The 22,168-nt window shown below is 43.7% G+C and overlaps 1 protein-coding gene across 13 annotated transcripts in view; it reads right to left on the reverse strand.

Moving 5' to 3' along the window:
- The window catches only part of DTNB (dystrobrevin beta), a 383,895-nt gene that overhangs the window by 104,458 nt on the left and 257,269 nt on the right, over positions 1-22,168 (reverse strand). The gene's annotated exons all lie outside the window — the stretch shown is intronic.

Genomic DNA, 22,168 nt, shown 5'->3' on the forward strand with positions numbered 1-22,168 from the left:
GGGACAGAACAGGAAGGGAGTCTTAGAATTTAGTAAGTAATCTAGCTAGAATGCGTTAGATTCTGTTTTCTTTAAATGGCTGAGAAAATAAGCTGTGCTGAATGGAATGGATATTCCTGTTTTTGTGTCTTTTTGTAACTTAAGGTTTTGCCTAGAGGGATTCTCTATGTTTTGAATCTAATTACCCTGTAAGGTATTTACCATCCTGATTTTACAGAGGTGATTCTTTTTACTTTTTCTTCTGTTAAAAGAAGTTTTTAAGAAACTGAATGCTTTTTCATTGTTCTTAAGATCCAAGGGTTTGGGTCTGTGGTCACCTATACAAATTGGTGAGGATTTTTATCAAACCTTCCCCAGGAAGGAGGATGCAAGGTTTTGGTGAGGATTTTGCGGGGAAAGATGTTTCCAAACGGGCTCTTTCCTAATAAAATAAACATGGTTAGACGTTTGGTGGTGGCAGCGAAAGTCCAAGGGCAAAAGATAAAATAGTTTGTACCTTGGGGAAGTTTTAACCTAAGCTGGTAAAAGTAAGCTTAGGAGGTTTTCATGCAGGTCCCCACATCTGTACCCTAGAGTTCAGAGTGGGGAAGGAACCTTGACAGTAATATTCTTCCTTGTTAGACTACACTAGAACTAGATAGTTCCACACATAATTTGTTGAAGCTTTTCAGCATGCTTCCTGGAAATTTTTTGACAGTTTTTCAGGTATAACCTAATACGAATCTCTCAGCCAAGAATGTTATTTCTTTTAGGTCCCAATTCCTTACAAGATATACATGTGCTTAACTTTATACACTGAGTAGTCCCCTTGAAATTAATGGGTCTACTCGCAAACATAACATTAAGCAGGTGCATAAGTCTTTGCAAGACCAAGCACTTAATTTGCAGAAGACTTTGGTGCTCATAAAGCTAAGGACTGAAACAGTATGACACTTGAACTCTGCTGAGTCTGTTTTGAGCAGAAGGGGGAAGGCTGTAGAAAGGCTACCACCCTGTTAACTTGCCAATTCTATGGTTACTCTTAGGAGAACTGCTGCACTGAGTTTCTCCTCAGGACAAAAATGCTAAAATATTTGTACTATGCACAATCAACATAGCCCTCATCCAATGGATTAAAAACTGGCTAAATTATAGATCTCATATTATAAGTGTTAATAGTAATCATCAGTTTGGGACTCTGCAGGAATCAGTTCACAGCCAACTCTCCAATATTTTTATCAATGATGTGGAAGCATAAAATCTTTGTGTCATTTACAAAAACTTTACGAGCAAAGATTGGTGGAGTAATAAACAAGGGTAAGGACAGATCATTTACAGAGAGAGATCTGGAATGACTGATAAACTTGGCGCAATCAAACATGCTGTGATGCTCTGCTCAGGGCAGCCAGGACTGTAAGCCACTGGGTTACCTGTCTGCCTTAGCAAGAGGGAGCTTTGCTGGGGCTTAAACTGTGAGATTGCTCCATTCCACATCAACCTGTCTGAATCACCAGCACACTCTTTGAGACTCTGCACGCTTTAACCTTGCCTTGTAGGTTAACCATCAGGGAACCCGAGTTCCCCAGAAATGTATCTCTGCAGTGTCCAGTCTCTCTCACTGGGCACTCTCGGTAATTATTAAGCTTGCTGTCTCCAAAGAGACAGTGCACGTACTAGTCTGTTAGTTTAGCCAAGGTCCCGCACTTTACGTCAGTACATTGCACTGAGACGGTTTATAGTAAAACTAAGTTTATTAATAAAGAACATAGATTTAAGTCATACCAAGGAAGAATAAAAGGGTTACAAAGTAAACAAAACCAGCATGCCTTCTCATGCCTAAAATGTAAATCGAGGAAGCTATGCCTCTCACTTACATCAAGCAACAGCAACTCCAGCCCTCCAAGCAAGAGAATCCCCCATTCACAGACTCAGAGAGAGCTGTCCCCTTTGGCCTCTAAGTGATGCATAACTAGAACGTCATTTTTGCTGCCCTTATGTTTTCCAAAGTCTACTGTCTTTGCTTCAAGAGCCATGAAGATCTGCAAGGGTTCAGACTCTGGTGTGAGATGATGCCCTATAGGTTTGTAAGTGGAACAGGTGGACTGATTGATTCATGCACCATGTCAGAGTACCTGAACTGATGTCTCCAAGCTGGAGTTATCAATATTACCTGAACTCTGCCCTGTAAAATCTTTCTTGGAACACTTGGGATTAACAGAACAGAGGGAAAGTCTAGAACAGGTTCTTTCCCCACCTAATTAGAAGTGTGTCTGACAGAGATCCTGGGCTTGCTCCTCCCTGGGAGCAGAACACTGGAAACTGTGTGTTCACCTTGGTAGCAAATAGGTCTACTGAGGGAACTTCCCATTTTAGGAATACCTGACCTAGACTGAGTCTTTCTATTCCCATTAGTCACTGATGGAGCGCTTTCTGTTTAAGTGAACTGCTGTAACATTCTGGGCACTTGGAAGATGTAGGGCTACCAAGATGATCCAATGTTGTATGCACCAGTCCCATAGGTGTAGCTTCCTGACATAATGGGAATGACCTTGCTCCCCTGACAGTTTATATATGCAGAGCTGCTGTGTTGTCTTTCCCATTATACAGATTACTCAACCGAAGCAAAGAACACAACGTTTAGTGTATTCACACACTACATCCGAGCAGAGAACTGAACCAGTCTGACAACAAGACTCCTTGCCTCTCTAGCTCTTAGACAGAAGTGGTTCTGTACAGCTGGTACATGGCAGTCCTGTTCCTTTGTGTATTTCATGGTGAGTTGGCTAGCCTGCGTCTTTCAGATCTTTGTTAGTTTGATACTGTTGGATACATAGATCATCAACAAATGAAACATCTTCTCATTGTCCCTTTGAAGACAGGGATGCCCTTGGTGCTTCCCACAGGCTAGTTCAACTGACTCAATCTCTTTGACCTTGTTCACACTTGGATGTTTTCCTAAAATGTCCCACTGCTCCAGTTTAACTAGATACAGCAACTACGAGACTTCTAGTGTAAGGGAGGAAGGATAATCCTGCAGTTAAGGCATGAGACTGGGACTCAGGGAGCCAAATTCTCTGGTAGTGTAAATTGACTTACATGGGCATAGAGTCTGACTCTGGAAATCTGGTCTCAGCTCTCAGTGCTAGCGCAGACTTCTTGTGAGACCCTGAGCCACTCACTCAAACTATGGAATCATACATTTTGTTACTTTTGTAGGCTGACCTTGCACACAGCAGAGGTCCTTACATCCCCATCTCCATTCTCCCCCACAGACACCTTCTATGACACCCTCCCATTCCCCTCTGTCCAGGACTTGCTGCAACCTGGCCATCCCCATCCTCATGCCGGGTATCCTGTGTCTCCCCACTCCCCCCATGCTAGGGACTCTGTGTGCCCCCCATTCTGCCTTCCCAGGACCAAACCAGGGTCCTCCTGTTACCCGCACAATTTGGGACACCCAGTTTATACCCTACCAAGATCCTAGGGTATGACCCAATTAATTTTTTTTAGGGCTTGGGGCATAAGGCACCTACCCTTACTCATGGGGCTCAGGGCTTTAAGGGTTTGCAGGCCCTTTTTTAGTGAAAGAGCTTTATACAACTGTGTTTTAAACATTTATTTATTATCAATATATACAGAATACATATGTTAAGCAAATCTATGATGCTTACCATTTTTAATATACAAATTTTATTTGATGGCTAGTTAGGATTTATTTGTTTGGGGGGGTTTAGTGCTTTCATACATTATTGTTGTGCAGGGTATGATATTTTGTAGCTTGTTGTATTGTAGTTTGAAGTTGATTTTTAAGGAGCTTTGTTTTTTATTTCTATCATATAGTAAATTTTTTTAAAAAAAATTTATGAAATCTATTATTTTTAAGTAACATGTAATTAATTATGCATTGTCTTTTGTTTTTTATTTAAGTTTAAATTGAAATTTATTTTTGTGCAGATGGTTAGCATCCATTTGCTGGTTAGAGCTTATTTTATTTGTTATTATTTGTTGGTGTTTTGTGTATTTTTAAAATGGGTAATGCTCGGGCGCTTTGATTTTATAATTTCGTGGGTTATAACTCTTGTTAGGGACATTCCGGGGGGGGTGGGGGTGGGGGTACTTTATTAGCAGCCTAGCATTATTTTTCTTAATTTCAGTGATGAAATCCCTGAGTTTCATCCCAGGCTGCTCAAGGCTGGTTTAGTAAGGGGCTGAGTTAGGTCCCAGGCCTACAGTCCATCTGCCATGCCACAGGCTCTGTGTAAGCCTTCATGCCCAGGTCCCCCATTTTTCACACAGGCCAGAGGCTGTGTATATCCCTCTTTCCCTGCTTACAAGAGTCCCCCACTCTCACACTCCCAACAGAAGTTCTGTGCCAGCCCTTCCCCCCATGGAAAGGGCTCCGTGTGTGCCCCTCCCCCCACTCTTATTCTTTCTTTCTTTGCTTTCTCTTTCAGAGTGTCAGCATTTTAAGATCAACTGATGCAGGCTGAACTAAAATGAGGGCTCTTGTGATGCTGGAATGATGTTAATTTCTGCCATGATCAGCTCTTTGATCCTTAGAGGATTATGGTGGGGGTTGAAGCTGTGGTTCTGCTAACCAGATGTTGGGGCACTATATGTCCCCCATTTCCCACTCTTGGTTTCTTTGTTTTTCATCAAATCATTATGGTTCTGACTACTGATGCCTAGAACATTCTCTGAAATTTTGGAATCTAGCAGATGTGGTGTTCAAGTGATCATATTACTTCCAAACAGAGAAATGCCATCAATTTGAGCATACGTGCTTCACAAGCTCAGCCAATAACAGAGTATAGTAGGAGTCGGCAGCTCCTGGAATTTTAACCAGTGCATTGTCTGGACCTGCCCTGGTGTTAGCAGTGTGTGAATTTACAGAGAAGCCTAATTTAGACAGTCTTGAATTTGGCAATCCATGAGTTTTTTTGCGAGTAGTATTTCTATCTTCATTACATGATTATACATCACTTTGCTACCAGTAAAACCAAAGACATTAGTTTGTCTGTATTTATACTACCAACTTGTCTATTACTTGGATCAGGTGTGACCTTAGTGCTTCCCACAGGCTAGGGGTCAAATTTACAAAAACTACTTCTAGCTTTAGGTGCCCAACTTTAAACATAAATTCTGCCTGTAGCTGCCTTTACCTTTGATACAGAGTTGTGGCTGGCGGAAAATACAGTCCCCAGCATGCACGACTGTTTTCAATTCAGTGGCTCAAGAAGTGAACAGTGGGACCTGTAGTCCCAGCAAACAGCACTTCTCTAGTGAAAGTGAGGTTGGTTGCAACCTGCTTGACTTTATATACATCTTTGACTTTATTCCATTTAAAGTACTGATAATCTGACACAAGGATTTGCAGACGTATCATTTCACTGATGCAGACAATTACCTTGCCTTTTTTTTTTTAAAGGATCATTTAGTACATGATCATATCAACTGAAGAACAATGCCTACAGCTATCTTACCTCTAGGACAGAGCTGTTGTCTCTTTTATGAAAGTTTTTTCTGTGAAGAAAAAAGTATTAAAAAGCTTTTACAGCGTCCCCACAAGTCCCTGCTCCTTTGCAATGAATGTCATAGAACAGTTGTCTTGCCTTGCACCCTGTATTTAGAGCTCATTGGGAAGCATTTCATTTGCTGGCTCTAGATATGAAACATTTCCTGTAGAATTCTGATCAGAATTGTTCAGAATATTTTCCTTTCCCTCTATGCACACTTTCTGAAAGGCAAAAACTTGTGATCGTGCCTCTAAAACTTACTCACAAAGTCCATTAATACTTAGTCTTCATGATCATTTCAAATCTAGAATCACTGTGATAAGCAGAGTTAAATCATCTCCATTTTCAGTCTTATGAAATAAATTGAGTTAACTGGGTGAACGACTTCCCACCTCCCTCACACTAGATTAAAGCAACTTCTCTCTTTGTCTTCAAGGCCCTAAAAGCCTGGCTCCTGCTCTCCCTTCTGCTCTCATCACTTTGCATTCCTCCCCCAGCTCTTCCCACAAGCTGTGACTTCCCCTTTCCTTCCTTTTCTCACTCTTGTCTCTGGGTCTTCTTCCATGCTGCTCCATCTGTCTCAGCCCACCTTTGAGAAAAAACACACTTCTGCACGGAGGCCTATAAACCCCACCTGCTACCTCACCCATGCTAAGGCACTAATTTATCTAGTTTAAAGAAAGAAGTCTGGTTTTAAAAGACTCCATGCAAAAATCATTTGTATTTGTTGGATGGATGAGTGTGTCAGCGAGACTCCGGTTTAGCAAGCCCGGAACAAGAACCACTTCCATTTTGATAGGTAGGTGAGTCTGGTGGAAGGCTTTCTGCTACTTAGTAACACCTGGTGAAATTGCTCTGAGCAAGCCTGTTCTCTGGGATTTAGTGGAGGAACATCCAGGCCTTTAAATGAAGGGAACACAGGTTTGGATGGAGGAGCCAACAGTGGCCCTGAGTGATCAAATCCAGGTGCAATAGGAGTGAGACGAGTCGCCATTGAGAGGTCCAGCAAAGTGCAGAACCAGTGTTGGCAGGGCCATGCTGGGGCTATTAATATAACCCAGGCATGGTCCTGCTTGATTTTTATAGCACTCTGTGCGGGAGTGGGACTGGGGGGAAGCAGTTTCCATCCAGGGTAGCAGGAAGGTGTCTGTGATAGAACCCAGAAGGGAGCATAATTGGTAACATTTTCTGTTGTACTTGTTCACAAATAGGTCTATTGGGGGAGTCCCCCACTGCCGGAAAATGCCTTTGGCTACATCTGGGTGAAGAGACCACTCATAGAATCATAGAATCCTAGAATATCAGGGTTGGAAGGGACCTCAGGAGGTCATCTAGTCCAACCCCCTGCTCAAAGCAGGACCAATCCCCAACTAAATCATCCCAGCCAGGGCTTTGTCAAGCCTGACCTTAAAAACTTCTAAGGAAGGAGATTCCACCACCTCCCTAGGTAACGCATTCCAGTGTTTCACCACCCTCCTAGTGAAAAAGTTTTTCCTAATATCCAACCTAAACCTCCCCCACTGCAACTTGAGGCTGTTACTCCTTGTTCTGTCATCAGCTACCACTGAGAACAGTCTAGATCCATCCTCTTTGGAACCCCCTTTCAGGTAGTTGAAAGCAGCTATCAAATCCCCCCTCATTCTTCTCTTCCGCAGACTAAACAATCCCAGTTCCCTCAGCCTCTCCTCATAAGTCATGTGTTCCAGTCCCCTAATCATTTTTGTTGCCCTCCGCTGGACTCTTTCCAATTTTTCCACATCCTTCTTGTAGTGTGGGGCCCAAAACGGGACACAGTACTCCAGATGAGGCCTCACCAATGTCGAATAGAGGGGAACGATCACGTCCCTCGATCTGCTGGCAATGCCCCTACCTATACATCCCAAAATGCCATTGGCCTTCTTGGCAACAATGGCACACTGTTGACTCATATCCAGCTTCTCATCCACTGTAACCCCTAGGTCCTTTTCTGCAGAACTGCTGCCTAGCCATCTGGTCCCTAGTCTGTAGCGGTGCATGGGATTCTTCCGTCCTAAGTGCAGGACTCTGCACTTGTCCTTGTTGAACCTCATCAGATTTCTTTTGGTCCAATCCTCTAATTTGTCTAGGGCCCTCTGTATCCTATCCCTACCCTCCAGCGTATCTACCTCTCCTCCCAGTTTAGTGTCATCTGCAAACTTGCTGAGGGTGCAATCCACACCATCCTCCAGATCATTTATGAAGATATTGAACAAAACCGGCCCGAGGACCGACCCTTGGGGCACTCCACTTGATACTGGCTGCCAACTAGACATGGAGCCATTGATCACTATCCATTGAGCCCGACAATCTAGCCAACTTTCTATCCACCTTATCGTCCATTCATCCAGCCCATACTTCTTTAACTTGCTGGCAAGAATACTGTGGGAGACCATGTCAAAAGCTTTGCTAAAGTCAAGGAACAACGCGTCCACCGCTTTCCCCTCATCCACAGAGCCAGTTATCTCGTCATAGAAGGCAATTAGATTAGTCAGGCATGACTTGCCCTGGGTGAATCCATACTGACTGTTCCTGATCACTTTCCTCTCCTCTAAGTGCTTCAGAATTGATTCCTTGAGGACCTGCTCCATGATTTTTCCAGGGACTGACGTGAGGCTGACTGGCCTGTAGTTCCCAGGATCCTCCTTCTTCCCTTTTTTAAAGATGGGCACTACATTAGCCTTTTTCCAGTCGTCCGGGACCTCCCCTGATCGCCATGAGTTTTCAAAGATAATGGCCAATGGCTCTGCAATCACATCTGCCAACTCCTTTAGCGCTCTCGGATGCAGCGCATCCGGCCCCATGGACTTGTGCTCGTCCAGATTTTCTAAATAGTCCCGAACCACTTCTTTCTTCACAGAGGGCTGGTCACCTCCTCCCCATGCTGTGCTGCCCAGTGCAGCAGTCTGGGAACTGACCTTGTTCGTGAAGACAGAGGCAAAAAAAGCATTGAGTACATTAGCTTTTTCCACATCCTCTGTCACTAGCTTGCCTCCCTCATTCAGTAGGGGGCCCACACTTTCCTTGACTTTCTTCTTGTTGCTAACATACCTGAAGAAACTCTTCTTGTTACTCTAACATCTCTTGCTAGGTGCACCTCCAGGTGTGATTTGGCTTTCCTGATTTCACTCCTGCATCCCCGAGCAATATTTTTATACTCTTCCCTGGTCATTTTTCCAATCTTCCACTTCTTGTAAGCTTCTTTTTTGTGTTCAAGATCAACAAGGATTTCACACATGACTGGGGAAAGACCTACTAAGATGATCGACTAGCTCATTCTGATTGAATGGGCTTCATAAAAGTCTCATAGGTGAACTGCTTCCTGACAAAGGAAGGATGAGCTAGTTCCTCCTGCCTGTTGAAGTAAAACAGCGTTGTGGTGTTGTCTGTAAGAACAAACAGGTTTCTCCCTCTGATATGAGGCAGGGAAGCCTGACAGGCAAGGTGAACTGCCCTAAGCTCTCTGATGTTGATATGGAGAGTTCCCTCGGTGACCAAAGACCCTGAGTCCTGAGGGACCTCTGGTGGGCTCCCCACCCTACCACCGACACGTCTGAGACCAGAGTCATTGATGGTTGAGGGCAGATGAAGAGAATGTCCACCTGAATGTTGAGAGGATCCAATAACCAATTCAGGGAAATTAAAATCGAGGAAGGTATTGTGTGTACAGTATCCAGACAAAGACAGCTTTGTGAGGAAGCTGAGGCTAGCCAAGTTTGGAGAGGTTTGAGGTGCAATCTTGCATGTTGTATCACATATGTGCGCAAGGCCAGATGGTGTAGAAGCCTCATACACTTTTGGGCTGTTGTGATTGGATGACATTTGAGATTTCACCACGGATAGGATCGATTGGAACTGTAACTCTGGGAGAAACATCCTGGCCTGGATAGTGTCCAACACTGCCCCAATAACTTTATCCTCTGTACTGGCCAAAGGGTAAACTGTCTGCATTGATCAGTAGGCCTAGGACCTTGAATAACCTGAGCCCTAGGCTGGCCCTTGACTAGCCAGTCGTCCAGGTAAGAGCAGCCCTGCACTCCTAATCTGCTCAGTAGGCATCACTTAAATCAAGGGCGGCATACCAATCTCCAGAATCCAGAGAGGGAATAATGGATGCCAGGGTGACCACACGGACCTTTATCTTTTTGAGATAGTTGTTCACTTGATGCAGGGTTAAAATAGGCCTGAGATGTCCCTTGGTTTTGGGGATTAGGAAATCATGGAAGTAGAAACCCTTCCTTCTGAAATTCTGCAAACAAAGGAAAAACACAGTCTAGCATTATGGGAACTGGTACCACTTCCTTGAGCATCCCATCAAAACGCCTGCTCAGAACCCCCTGGATGTCTAGGTGGGGCAGGCATTGATGCAGAGGTGGAAAGGGGAGGTGATCTAATCCTATAATCCCTATTCCTTTTCCTCTGTAGGTCCTGATGGGTAGCCAGGGAAGAGTACCAGAGGGGTTGAGGAGGCATGTAGTGATTCCTGGAAGGGGCTGGAGTGTGGGGTTGCCCTTGAGTCCTTTAGACCAAGAAGCTTTGCATCCATCTGCTCCAAAAAGAGTGATGTTCCTTCGAAAGGCAGGTCCTGTACAGTCTGTTGGACCTCCTACATGAGCCCAGAGGACTGCCACCAGGAACTCCTATGCATGGCCATTGCTGAAGCCACGGACCTGGCAGCCGTGTCCAGAGCAGCTTGAAACAAGGCCCTTGCCCACTAGGAAGGAGAACCCTTGCCTCTCATCTTTTGGCAGCAGTCTTTAAATTTTTGCATGGAATCCCATATGTTAAAGTCATACCTGCCCAACAGCATCTACTGGTTTGCAATCCTGAGTTGAAGCCCCCTAGTAGAATAAACTTTCCTACCAAAAAGGTCTAATTTTTTTGAGTGTTTTTGTTTTTGGGTTGCACTCTGACGTCCCTGCCTCTCTCACAGTGGCAGCAGACGCTACTAGGGACCCCGGGGGAAGGGGGGGATAAGTCTAAAGGAACGCATAATATTTTCGCTCAGCCTCTTTTGAAGCAGGAGGAAGGGATGCAGGGATCTGCCAGAAACCCTTAACTGCACACCCTCTGGGGGTGCAGAACTCATATGGCCCACATTTTTCTGTGCCTCCCCCCCACCCCCCCGAAAAACGCAAAAAAAACCCTGCTGGGGTATAGGTGCCTCTTCCCTAGCAGCGCGTCTGTTCCAGCGTGCCTGGCACAGCCTCAGAGAGAGGGGGCTGAGCGTGTGCGCCTGCGTGCTTGATCGCCATTGGGCAGACGTGTGTGCCAACAAGTGAGTGAGAGAGAGAGAGAGAGAGAGAGAGAGAGAGAGACACTCTGTCCCTCTCTCTTGCGACTGCAGCTCCCTGGCGTGGAAGGTTAGGGCTTTTTATTATGCATGAGGCAGGCTAGAGGCACAAACGTAGCAGCCTGTGTAGTAACATTGTTAAAGTTGCTGTTGATGGTTAATTGATCTCATTCTTTGAGGCAGAAATGAAGCAGCCTGCCTACATAGTAACATTGTTAATGTTCCTATTGTTAGTTAACTGTTCCCATTCTCAGTCAATTCCCCCAGAAGCATAAAGCCCGTGAAAGTTTTAAGGCCCCTACATTGCCAGAGTGATGTAAAGGAGCCTTATTATAAATGACAGTAACGGATGCCTCAGCTCGGAAGATCTATGGGCTTCCTCACTTTTCTCCTGTGCCAAAGTGGCACAATGGGGTTAGATTACAGCTCAGGATTTATTTTACTTACCCATTTTAAAAAAAAAGGCTTTGAGGGCAAATAAAACATTGACCAAGCAGTCAGTAAAACGGCAGGACAGTCAGAACCAAGCACTTCCCAAAGTCCCCAGCCAGGTCCAGGACAATGATTAGCAAAACTGTATGACTTTCAGATGTGAAATTCTGAGCAATTTAAAATGACATTCTACATTAAAAAAAAAATTTTTTTTTTTTTTTTTGCTGTTTGGTGTTCTGTAATGTAATTTAAATGAAAATCCAGGATTATAACTGGAACGCAGGGTATTAGTTACCAAGTGTTTGTAACTTAACTTTCATGTGTTTAGGAAACGCTGAATAATTATTGTGACTTTTTTCTGTATTGTAGTTTCAATAAATTACCAAAACAATTGAAACTGGTGTGATTATATTGTATTATTTTGACAAATAAAACATGCAGAATTTTTAATTTTTTTATGCAGAATTTTGAAATTTTTTTGGCACAGAATCCCCCCCGGAGTATTAACTGGGTCCAGAATGGGTTTACTGAGAGGCTTAGAACGTCTTCCCAGATGTCATGTAAGATGGGAATTCAGATTGCTACAAAGAAAAGCTACATTTTCTCTTGCAAGATTTTTTTCTTTCCATATTTTCCATTCTGTGCGAAAGCCCCTGGGAATGGCTAGGCTGCATCTCTGAGTGGAGTTTTCTAGCTCCAGCATGGTATTTATTTTAATCAGCACTCACTCTACCGACATAAAACCCTATCACTCTTAAACAGCATGAACTATGCAGAATCTGTGGAGCATTTGACATTCTTATCCACAGACACATGTTTGAGTTCTAAATATTGAATGTGTGGTGCATCAGCATTTATTTTTTCTCTGGTGCTGCAACAATAGTGTTCTCAGTAACTGGAAATTCCTTAGCAGTTACTCTGCTTAGGGGTTCAGTAGAGTAGCATGTTTTCACCTCTCCTTGACCAATCACTGATCTAAGGGGAAAATAATCCCTAAAACATTTCCCTACTCCCTGTGATATAGCAGTTCTCTGTATGATAGGCAGGCATCCTATGGTTATCCAGAGAGACCACACTGCATCAGAATGTTAGAATTTACATGAGGCATGTGGATTTGAAACGGTGTTGTCATCTGCTCCCTCTAGTCTAGAAGGCTTCAGACTGTTTTCTACTATATGTAATTTAATAAACTCTGGGTTATCCAGTGCAGCCACCTGAAATTGAAGTAATTCCTCAGAACACACATTACTTCAGTCAGAGGGAGCCTTATCCAAGGCAACAGGATTTTGATATGTGATTGAGGAACTAGGAAATTCATTTGTCAGTGCATAACCTGGTGCATGCAAATGTTTGCATATGCACTTCCCAAACACTATCACCAGCATGTGCAGATGATGGAATTCACATGTCCCACTCAGACCCCACCACTTTCATGTGAAAGAGACAGAATCTATCCCTTTTGTGTGCAGGCATGACAGCTTGAAAAGTATGCCTGCAAATGTTCTGTCAATCCAGAATGCCTCCACTTGACCTCAGAGAACCAGTGCAACCCACTGCAAGGAGATGCCATCCTACTTCGAAACGTGGAAGTCAACGAATGGCTATGCAGGTGGTGTCGGAGAGAAGGCTTTGGATTCTTTGATCATGGGATGGTGTTCCAAGAAGGAGGAGTGCTAGGCAGAGACGGGCTCCACCTAACGAAGAGAGGGAAGAGCATCTTCGCAAGCAAGCTGGCTAACCTGGTGAGGAGGGTTTTAAACAAGGTTCACCAGGGGAAGGAGACCAAAGCCCTGAGGTAAGTGGGATACCGGGAGGAAGCACGAGCAGGAGAATGCGAAAGGGGAGGGCTCCTGCCTCATACTAAGAAAGCAGGACAAACAGCAAGTTATCTCAAGTGCCTATACACAAATGCACGAGGCCTGGGAAACAAGCAGGGAGAACTGGAAGTCCTGGCACAGTCAAGGAATTATGATGTGATTGGAATAACAGAGACTTGATGGGATAACTCCCATGACTGGAGTACTGTCATGGATGGGTACAAACTGTTCAGGAAGGACAGGCAGGGCAGAAAAGGTGGGGGAGTAGCACTGTATGTAAGGGAGCAGTATGACTGCTCAGAGCTCCGGTATGAAACTGCAGAAAAACCTGAACGTCTCTGGATTAAGTTTAGAAGCGTGAGCAACAAGGGTGATAGCATGGTGGGAGTCTACTATAGACCACCGGATTAGGGGGATGAGGTGGACGAGGCTTTCTTCTGGCAACTAACGGAAGTTACTAGATCGCAGGTCCTGATTCTCATGGGAGACTTCAATCACCCTGATTTCTGCTGGGAGAGCAATATAGCGGTGCACAGACAATCCAGGAAGTTTTTGGAAAGTGTAGGGGACAATTCCCTGGTGCAGGTGCTGGAGGAACCAACTAGGGGCAGAGCTCTTCTTGATCTGCTGCTCACAAACCGGGAAGAATTAGTAGGGGAAGCAAAAGTGGATGGGAACCTGGGAGGCAGTGACCATGAGATGGTCGAGTTCAGGATCCTGACACAGGGAAGAAAGGGGAGCAGGTTACAGGGACAAACCATCCCGATGTGCAGAAAGAATAGTAAATATGGCAGGCGACCAGCTTGGCTTAACAGTGAAATCCTTGCTGATCTTAAACACAAAAAAGAAGCTTACAAGAAGTGGAAGATTGGACAAATGACCAGGGAAGAGTATAAAAATATTGCTTGGGCATGCAGGAGTGAAATCAGGAAGGCCAAATCACACCTGGAGGTGCACCTAGCAAGAGATGTTAAGAGTAACAAGAAGGGTTTCTTCAGGTATGTTAGCAACAAGAAGAAAGTCAAGGAAAGTGTGGGCCCCTTACTGAATGAGGGAGGCAACCTAGTGACAGAGGATGTGGAAAAAGCTAATGTACTCAATGCTTTTTTTGCCTCTGTCTTCATGAAGAAGGTCAGCTCCCAGACTATTGCACTGGGCAGCACAGCATGGGGAGGTGGAGACCAGCCCTCTGTGAAGAAAGAAGTGGTTCGGGACTATTTAGAAAATCTGGACGAGCACAAGTCCATGGGGCCGGATGCGCTGCATCCGAGAGCGCTAAAGGAGTTGGCAGATGTGATTGCAGAGCCATTGGCCATTATCTTTGAAAACTCGTGGCGAACGGGGGAAGTCCCAGATGACTGGAAAAAGGCTAATGTAGTGCCAATCTTTAAAAAAGGGAAGAAGGAGGATCCTGGGAATTACAGGCCAGTCAGCCTCACCTCAGTCCCCGGAAAAATCATGGAGCAGGTCCTCAAAGAATCAATCCTGAAGCACTTACATGAGAGGAAAGTGATCAGGAACAGTCAGCATGGATTCACCAAGGGAAGGTCATGCCTGACTAATCTAACTGCCTTCTAAGATGAGATAACTGGCTCTGTGGATGAGGGGAAAGCGGTGGACGCGTTGTTCCTTGACTTTAGCAAAGCTTCTGACACGGTCTCCCACAGTATTCTTGCCAGCAAGTTAAAGAAGTATGGGCTGGATGAATGGACGATAAGGTGGATAGAAAGCTAGCTAGATTGTCGGGCTTAACGGGTAGTGATCAATGGCTCCATGTCTAGTTGGCAGCTGGTATCAAGTGGAGTGCCCCCAGGGTCGGTCCTCGGGCTGGTTTTGTTCAATATCTTCATTAATGATCTGGACGATGGGGTGGATTGCACCCTCAGCAAATTCACGGATAACGCTAAGCTACGGGGAGAGGTAGATACACTGGAGGGTAGGGATGGGATACAGAGGGACCTAGACAAATTAGAGGACTGGGCCAAAAGAAATCTGATGATGTTCAACAAGGACAAGTACAGAATCCTGCACTTAGGATGGAAGAATCCTATGGATCGCTACAGACTAGGGACCCAATGGCTAGGCAGCAGTTCTGCAGAAAAAGACCTAGGGGTTACAGTGGACGAGAAGCTGGATATGAGTCAACAGTGTGCCATTGTTGCCAAGAAGGCCAGTGGCATTTTGGGACTATAAGTAGGGGCATTGCCAGCAGATCGAGGGACGTGATCGTTCCCCTCTATTCAACATTGGTGAGGTCTCATCTGGAGTACTGTGTCCAGTTTTGGGCCCCACACTACAAGAAGGATGTGGAAAAATTGGAAAACGTCCAGCGGAGGGCAACGAAAATGATTAGGGGACTGGAACACATGATTTATGAGGAGAGGCTGAGGGAACTGGGATTGTTTAGTCTGCGGAAGAGAAGAATGAGGGGGGATTTGATAGCTGCTTTCAACTACCTGAAAGGGGGTTCCAAAGAGGATGGATCTAGACTGTTCTCAGTGGTAGCTGATGACAGAACAAGGAGTAATGGCCTCAAGTTGCAGTGGGGGAGGTTTAGGTTGGATATTAGGAAAAATTTTTTCACTAGGAGGGTGGTGAAACACTGGAATGCGTTACCTAGGGAGGTGGTGGAATCTCCTTCCTTAGAAGTTTTTAAGGTCAGGCTTGACAAAGCCCTGGCTGGGATGATTTAGTTGGGGATTGGTCCTGCTTTGAGCAGGGGGTTGGACTAGATAACCTCCTGAGGTCCCTTCCAATCCTGATATTCTAGGTTTCTATGATTCACAGAGAAAATCTCTCATATATTGGATGGACTCAGAGAACATTAGGACAAAACAAATACGGGACCAAAGAGACAATTCCCACCTTCTAAAAACATAGCCCAGTTGTACAAGTAATAGTCATGGAAGTACTCAAAGCAATGAGGGCCACCCATGTGATTTTGCCCACCTTGCCACTCCTAGCTAGTGAGAGAAAACGTATGTTCTAGGACCCCAACAAACATGGTGTATTCACACTTCCTTTGAAGAGGACAGCTTAACAAAGAGAAGGTTAAGGGGAGACTTGATTACAGTCTATAAGTAAAAAGAAAAGGAGTACTTGTGGCACCTTAGAGACTAACCAATTTATTTGAGCATAAGCTTTTGTGGGCTACAGCTCACTTCATCGGATGAAGTGCATCCGATGAAGTGAGCTGTAGCTCACGAAAGCTTATGCTCAAATAAATTGGTTAGTCTCTAAGGTGCCACAAGTACTCCTTTTTTTTTTTTTTTTTGGCGAATACAGACTAATACGGCTGTTACTCTGAAACCAGTCTATAAGTATCTGCGGAAGGAACAAATATTTAATCTTCAACCTAGCAGAGAAAGGTCTAATATGGTCCAATGGCTGGACACTGAAACTAGATAAATTTCAGACTGGAAATAAGGTGTAAATTTTTACAGTGAGGAGTAATTAGCCACTGGAACAATTTACAAAAGTTGATGGTGGATTCTCCATCACAGACAATTTTTAAATCAAAATTGGATATTTTTCTAAACCATCTGCTGTAGGAATTATTTTGGGGAATTATTTCTCTGGCCTGTGCTATACAGGAAGTCAGACTAGATGATCACAATGGTCTCTTCTGGCCTTGGAATCTATGGCTGTAGATGACTTTGCCAATTACTACTCTGGGTTGAACTTCTCTTATTAACCAAGATAATGAAGGAGTTAGGAAAAAAGCAGTTGCAAATGCCACCTCTCAGTTGCCAGTATCCTGAATTCCTCTCAGCCAGGCTTCATGCCAGGATACGGTACTGAGACAGAACTCATTTCTTCAGTGAAAGAACTCCTGACCATCCTCCACTGATACCAGAGTTGTAGATGGTATGGTGGGTACTGGACTCAACAGTAGGGATGAGGTTGGCATCAAAATCAACTGTACCAGTGCTGAGGGCAACGATTCAGACAATACTGGGGAGCAGCACTCAGGGGCTCTTGCTCTTACTGGAAGGTTTATGAGAACCCTTATCCACTGAAATACAATGGCTGGAGTCCCCATGACAGGTTGAGGAAACTTCTTGGGTCTCATACAGTTTTTACTTCCAGAGAGGTGGAAGTCTTGGTGGCCTTGGCAGATGGCCCTAGAGAAGGGAAGCAGTGCCTCTTCTCTCTGTAGGTCTTCATGGGGTTTTCCTCCTTGAGAGAGCCAGAGAGGAAAGAGGAGCAGCCAGAGCACTTCTGGAGGAGGAGTACTCATTCAATCCTATAACAGTCCGGATCCAAAGCTGGAGGCATGGATTTCTCCATGAGGTGCTCCTCAGACATGCTGTGTTTTCCTAGTAAAGGACTTGCAGGTGCTGCACTTAGTCCTTACTGGCTTTTAACCAAGACAAATGAGGCAATGAGTTAATGGGCATACCAGCCTCACATAAAGTTTAAATTGTGGGACGTCTGCATAGTAACGTGGAACTGAAGTATCACTCCAGTAACAAAAACAAAGGAAGATGTATTGCCAGAATACAAAGAAAGCAAGCACTACAAACAAAACACTATTTACATTAAGGCTTGGTCTACACTTGAAAGTTAAGTCAGCATAGCTATGTTGGTCACAGGTGTGAAAAAACCACACCTTGACCGACATAGTTATACCGACAAAACCACCAGTGTAGATGCAGCTGTGTGGATGGAAGAGTGCTTGTGTCAACAAAGCTAACTTCGTTCAGGGATATGATGTTCCTACACTGACAGAAAATCCCCTTCTGTTGGTGTAGGTTGAGTCTACACTAGGAGACTATGCTGACATAGGGTATGTCTACGTTATGGAGCCTAAGTCCTAAACTAACACAAACTATTTACACATGAAAAGCTTACTGACAAGCTAGAAAAAACTGAGAGCTTGAAACTGTCCCCTGCTGTGATATGAAGTGGTAGAGCTTGTGAGATAATAAGGCCCTGTGGTATAAGAGTGCCAGTGAATCCTAGACTGGGCCTTGAGTTCCATCCCAAGTAGCAGCAAGACCAGTGCCAGGACTCTTGGGTACTGAGGCTTAATATCTCGGTAAAGTAGTACTGGTGTTTTAAACTTGGAACCCAATGGCAGGGAAATAAGCAATCTCACCAACACTGATGAGGGCACAACTGGCACTTGTTCCCCTTTCCTGGTGCTAGAAGGAGCAACAGGGAGTGCTAAAGCTTCCACAGTTCTGAAGAGACTGACTCAGCATCTGCACCTGTCTCATCCTCCCTCAGCATGAGGAACTATCCTGAGCAGCAAATTTCAATAAAAATGATTTGTATTCTACAGTCTGGCTTGAGACAAACAAGAGTAATCTATTCAAAACTTTTCCAGAGCCAACATAGATAAAACCAGGATCTAAGAGTGTCTAACTGGGTTGATTACATGTCAGGAGCTGTGCTTGCAGTATTCCAGCAAATAAACTATGATTATTGGAGAGAGAAGATCCACTGATTTAAGCAATAGGTTACATACTATAGCTAGTAGTTCTGCACTTTCATATTTGAGTTCCTTCAGAACTCTTGGGTGATGCCATCTAGTCCTGGTGATTGACTACTCTTTAATTTATCAATTTGTTCCAAAACATCCTCTAAATGAGACCTGAGTCTGGGACAGTTTCTCAGTTTAGTCACCTAAAAAGACTGGCTCAGGTGTGGGAATCTCCCTCACATCCTTTACAGTGAAGACCGATGCAAAGAATTAATTTCGCTTCTGTGCAACAGCCTTGTCTTCCTTGAGTGCTCCTGTAGCACCTCGATCTTCCAGTGGCCCCACTGATTGGCAAGCTTCCTGCTTCTGATGTACATTAGAATTCTTTTGCTGTAAGTTTTTGTGTCTTTTGCTAGTTGCTCTTCAAATTAGGTCTGCCTAATTATACTTTTATGATTGACTTGCCAGCGTTTATGTTCCTCAGTAGAATTTGACTTCCAATTTTTAAAAGATGTCTTTTTGTCTCTAACTGACTCTTTTAACTTTGTTTAGCCATGGTGGCATTGTTTTGGTTATCTTACTGGTTTTTTTATTTGAGGTATACCTACAGTGTGAGCCTGTGTTATGTATTTTTTAAAAGTTTACATACAGCTTTCAGGCATTTCACTCTTGTGACCTTTCCTTTTGGTTTCCACTCTAACTCCTCACTTTTGTGTAGTTCTCCTTTTTGAAGTTAATCCAAATTCATTCATTCATTTTACATATTTCTTTCATGTTCCCTCTTTCTCATCTCATTTCTAAGGTAAACAATCCTAAACTTTTCAACCTGTCTTCATATGAGTTTTCCATGCTTCTAATCGTTTTCATCACCCTTCTCTGGAACCCATCTAATTCTTCAATATCTCTTTTGAGATGGGGTGACCAATATGCACCCAGTATTCTATATGAGCTCACACCCAGTGTTCAAATTCCTTATGCAGCCTAACATCTTGTTTCCTTTTTCGCCTGCAGCACCACCTTGAACTGAGGCCTTCACTGAGCTGTCTCCGATGACATGGAGGACCTTTTCCTGAGTTAAATTGGTTAGTCTCTAAGGTGCCACAAGTACTCCTTTTCTTTTCCTGAGTTGATACTCAAGACTAAACATGCCCAGTTTTTTTAACATTTCCTCATAGGTCAGGTTTTCCAAACCTTTTATCATTTTTGTTGCTATTCTCTGGATTCCCTCCAATTTATCCACACCTCTCCTAAAGTGTTGTGCCCAGACTTGGACACAATACTTCAGCAAAGGCCTTACCAGTGCTGAGCAGAGCAGGACAATTAGCACCCAGGTCTTACATACAACACTGCAGTTAATACACCCCAGAATGATATTAGCCTTTTTCGCAACAGCATCACTTTGTTGACTCATATTCAATTTATAATCAACTATAACCCCTAGATCCTTTCTAGGAATTCTACCACCTAGCCAGTTATTCCCCATTTTGTAGTTGTGCATTTGATTCTTTCCTTTGTAAACGTAGTGCTTGGCACTTGTCTTTACTGAATTTTATCTTGTTGTTTTCAGATTAATTCTCTGTTTTGTGAAGGTCCTTTGTGTCTTCTACAAATTTTACTACTTCATTATTCATCCCATTCCAGATAATTAAATATATTTAATAACACCTGACCTAGTAAAGAACCTTTAGGCTCCCTGCTTTTAACCTTTTGCCACAATGAAAATTTACCATTTATTCCTACTCTGTTTCCTATCTCCTAGCCAGTTTTTGATCTATGACAATAATTTGCCTCTCACCACATAATGACTTAGCTTCTTTAATAGCCTTTTGTAAGGTACCTTATCAAAGTCCTTTTGAAAGTCTAAATAACCTGTCAACCAGTTCTCTTTTATCCCGCTAAGCCACTTAATACATGAGCTTCTTCAGAACTCTTGCATATACACCATCTGGACTGGATGACTTTCTGGTTTTTAAATCATCAATTTATTTCAGCACATCTTTTTCTGACATCACCAATCTCTGAGAGTACCTCACCTTTAGTAATTTAGAATAGGTCAGGGATAGACATCTCCCCAGCATTCTCTGTGGTGAAGATTGACGCAAATAAATTATTAAGCTTCTCAGCAACTTTAAGTTTTACACAAAGATTACTCAGATTACCCCGTTTCCCACCAACAGAGAACAGTCACTTAAATACTGTACCACTACAGCAATACATGTGTGTGTAGTGAATTAAATGACTTCAGAAAATTCAAATACAGAGATTTCCTTGACAGCCCCATCAAAGGGATAATGAGGAGCTGATGTGTCCATTTCTAGAATTTTAAAACATTTCTTGTTATTAAAGACAAAAGGAAAATATCTGCTCATAACCCCTTCAGGAATTCAGATCACTGTATGAATGCATACTGATGGAGCTAGTAAAAGGGCCTACACACTGCAGGAGGAGATGATGAGAGTATTTATACTGCCAGAGGTAGCAAGAAGCATTCATATGGCTAGAGATACTCATTCATAGTCGTACTGTTCAATCCATCTTACACTGTGGCAGAAGAAATTCAGACTGTTCACTGGCTTGGAGTGGATAGTCCTACTTTTGAAGACTGTTTGAGGACAAGGTGGGCATTCATAATTCTGAAATGCTGATGGGGTAAGTCATATTATCTGAGCTGGGGATGAAGGGACACAGTGCAATACTGGGGCTTTGAGTGCAAGACTCCATCAACCCACTCCACACCAACAAGCCCAGAGCTAATCAGAGCAGGCCTTAGAGTGTGTCATTAAGACAGTGTTAGTTGTGCAAGTTTAGAGCTACTATTCAGGGTGGACACAGGAGGTATATAGTAAGGAGTCTGTATAAACAGGACATAAACAATCTTGCATTCACCCTGACCACAGAGTTCTGCATATCTGTAATCTCTACAATGGGCAGGGATCATAGTAGGGAGCATGGCCTCATCACCTGGAAAATCTGATTAAGTGCATATTTAGGTGGCCTTTGCTGTTGGTGCTTTTATAGAACCCTGGCTGTAGTTCAGAGCAGAACTTCCCAGCTGAAACCGGGGGAAGGCTGTCAGTCCAAATGCTATGTCTTCCCATGGGAATGCATCAGCTAGTGTGAAAAAGTCAGATATTTATAACCTTGATATAAACAGCTAATCTTCTATTAACTCTCACTAAATTCTTAGTTCTGCAGGTTCTCCAAGTTCCCTATGATATCTTTTGGCAATTAATTCGGATAAAAAGGGAACACTGGCCAGGAGTGAGTAGGTACGGCTGCAGGAACCAGAGTTCATTGCTGCTGAACTGAAGGATGCATAGAGAGTCTATGTCCTGATGGAAATACTGAGGGAATTCACAGATAAGTTAATGCTAATGAAGCAGGGGTTCTCTGGGTTTTCCTGTCTGCAACCTCAAAATCACCTATGTTCTTCCCATTCCTAAATCCACATGCCAGATTCCTCTGGGCTCTTCCAGCTAAAGGTGCTAGAAGTACTATAATACATAGACATCAATAGTTATTACATAGTCCTGCCCTGAGTGCAGAGGACTGGACTAGATGACCTCTCGAGGTCCCTTCCAGTCCTACACTTCTGTGATTCTATGTGCTGTGTAAAGAAGCTTTTCCTTTATCAATTTAAATTTTTTGGCTTTTTAATTCATTGGCTTTCTCCCCTTTTTCTTGTACT

The sequence above is a fragment of the Natator depressus genome, chromosome 3 (genome assembly GCF_965152275.1).
Source record: "Natator depressus isolate rNatDep1 chromosome 3, rNatDep2.hap1, whole genome shotgun sequence".
In the NCBI taxonomy this organism is placed as follows: domain Eukaryota; kingdom Metazoa; phylum Chordata; order Testudines; family Cheloniidae; genus Natator; species Natator depressus.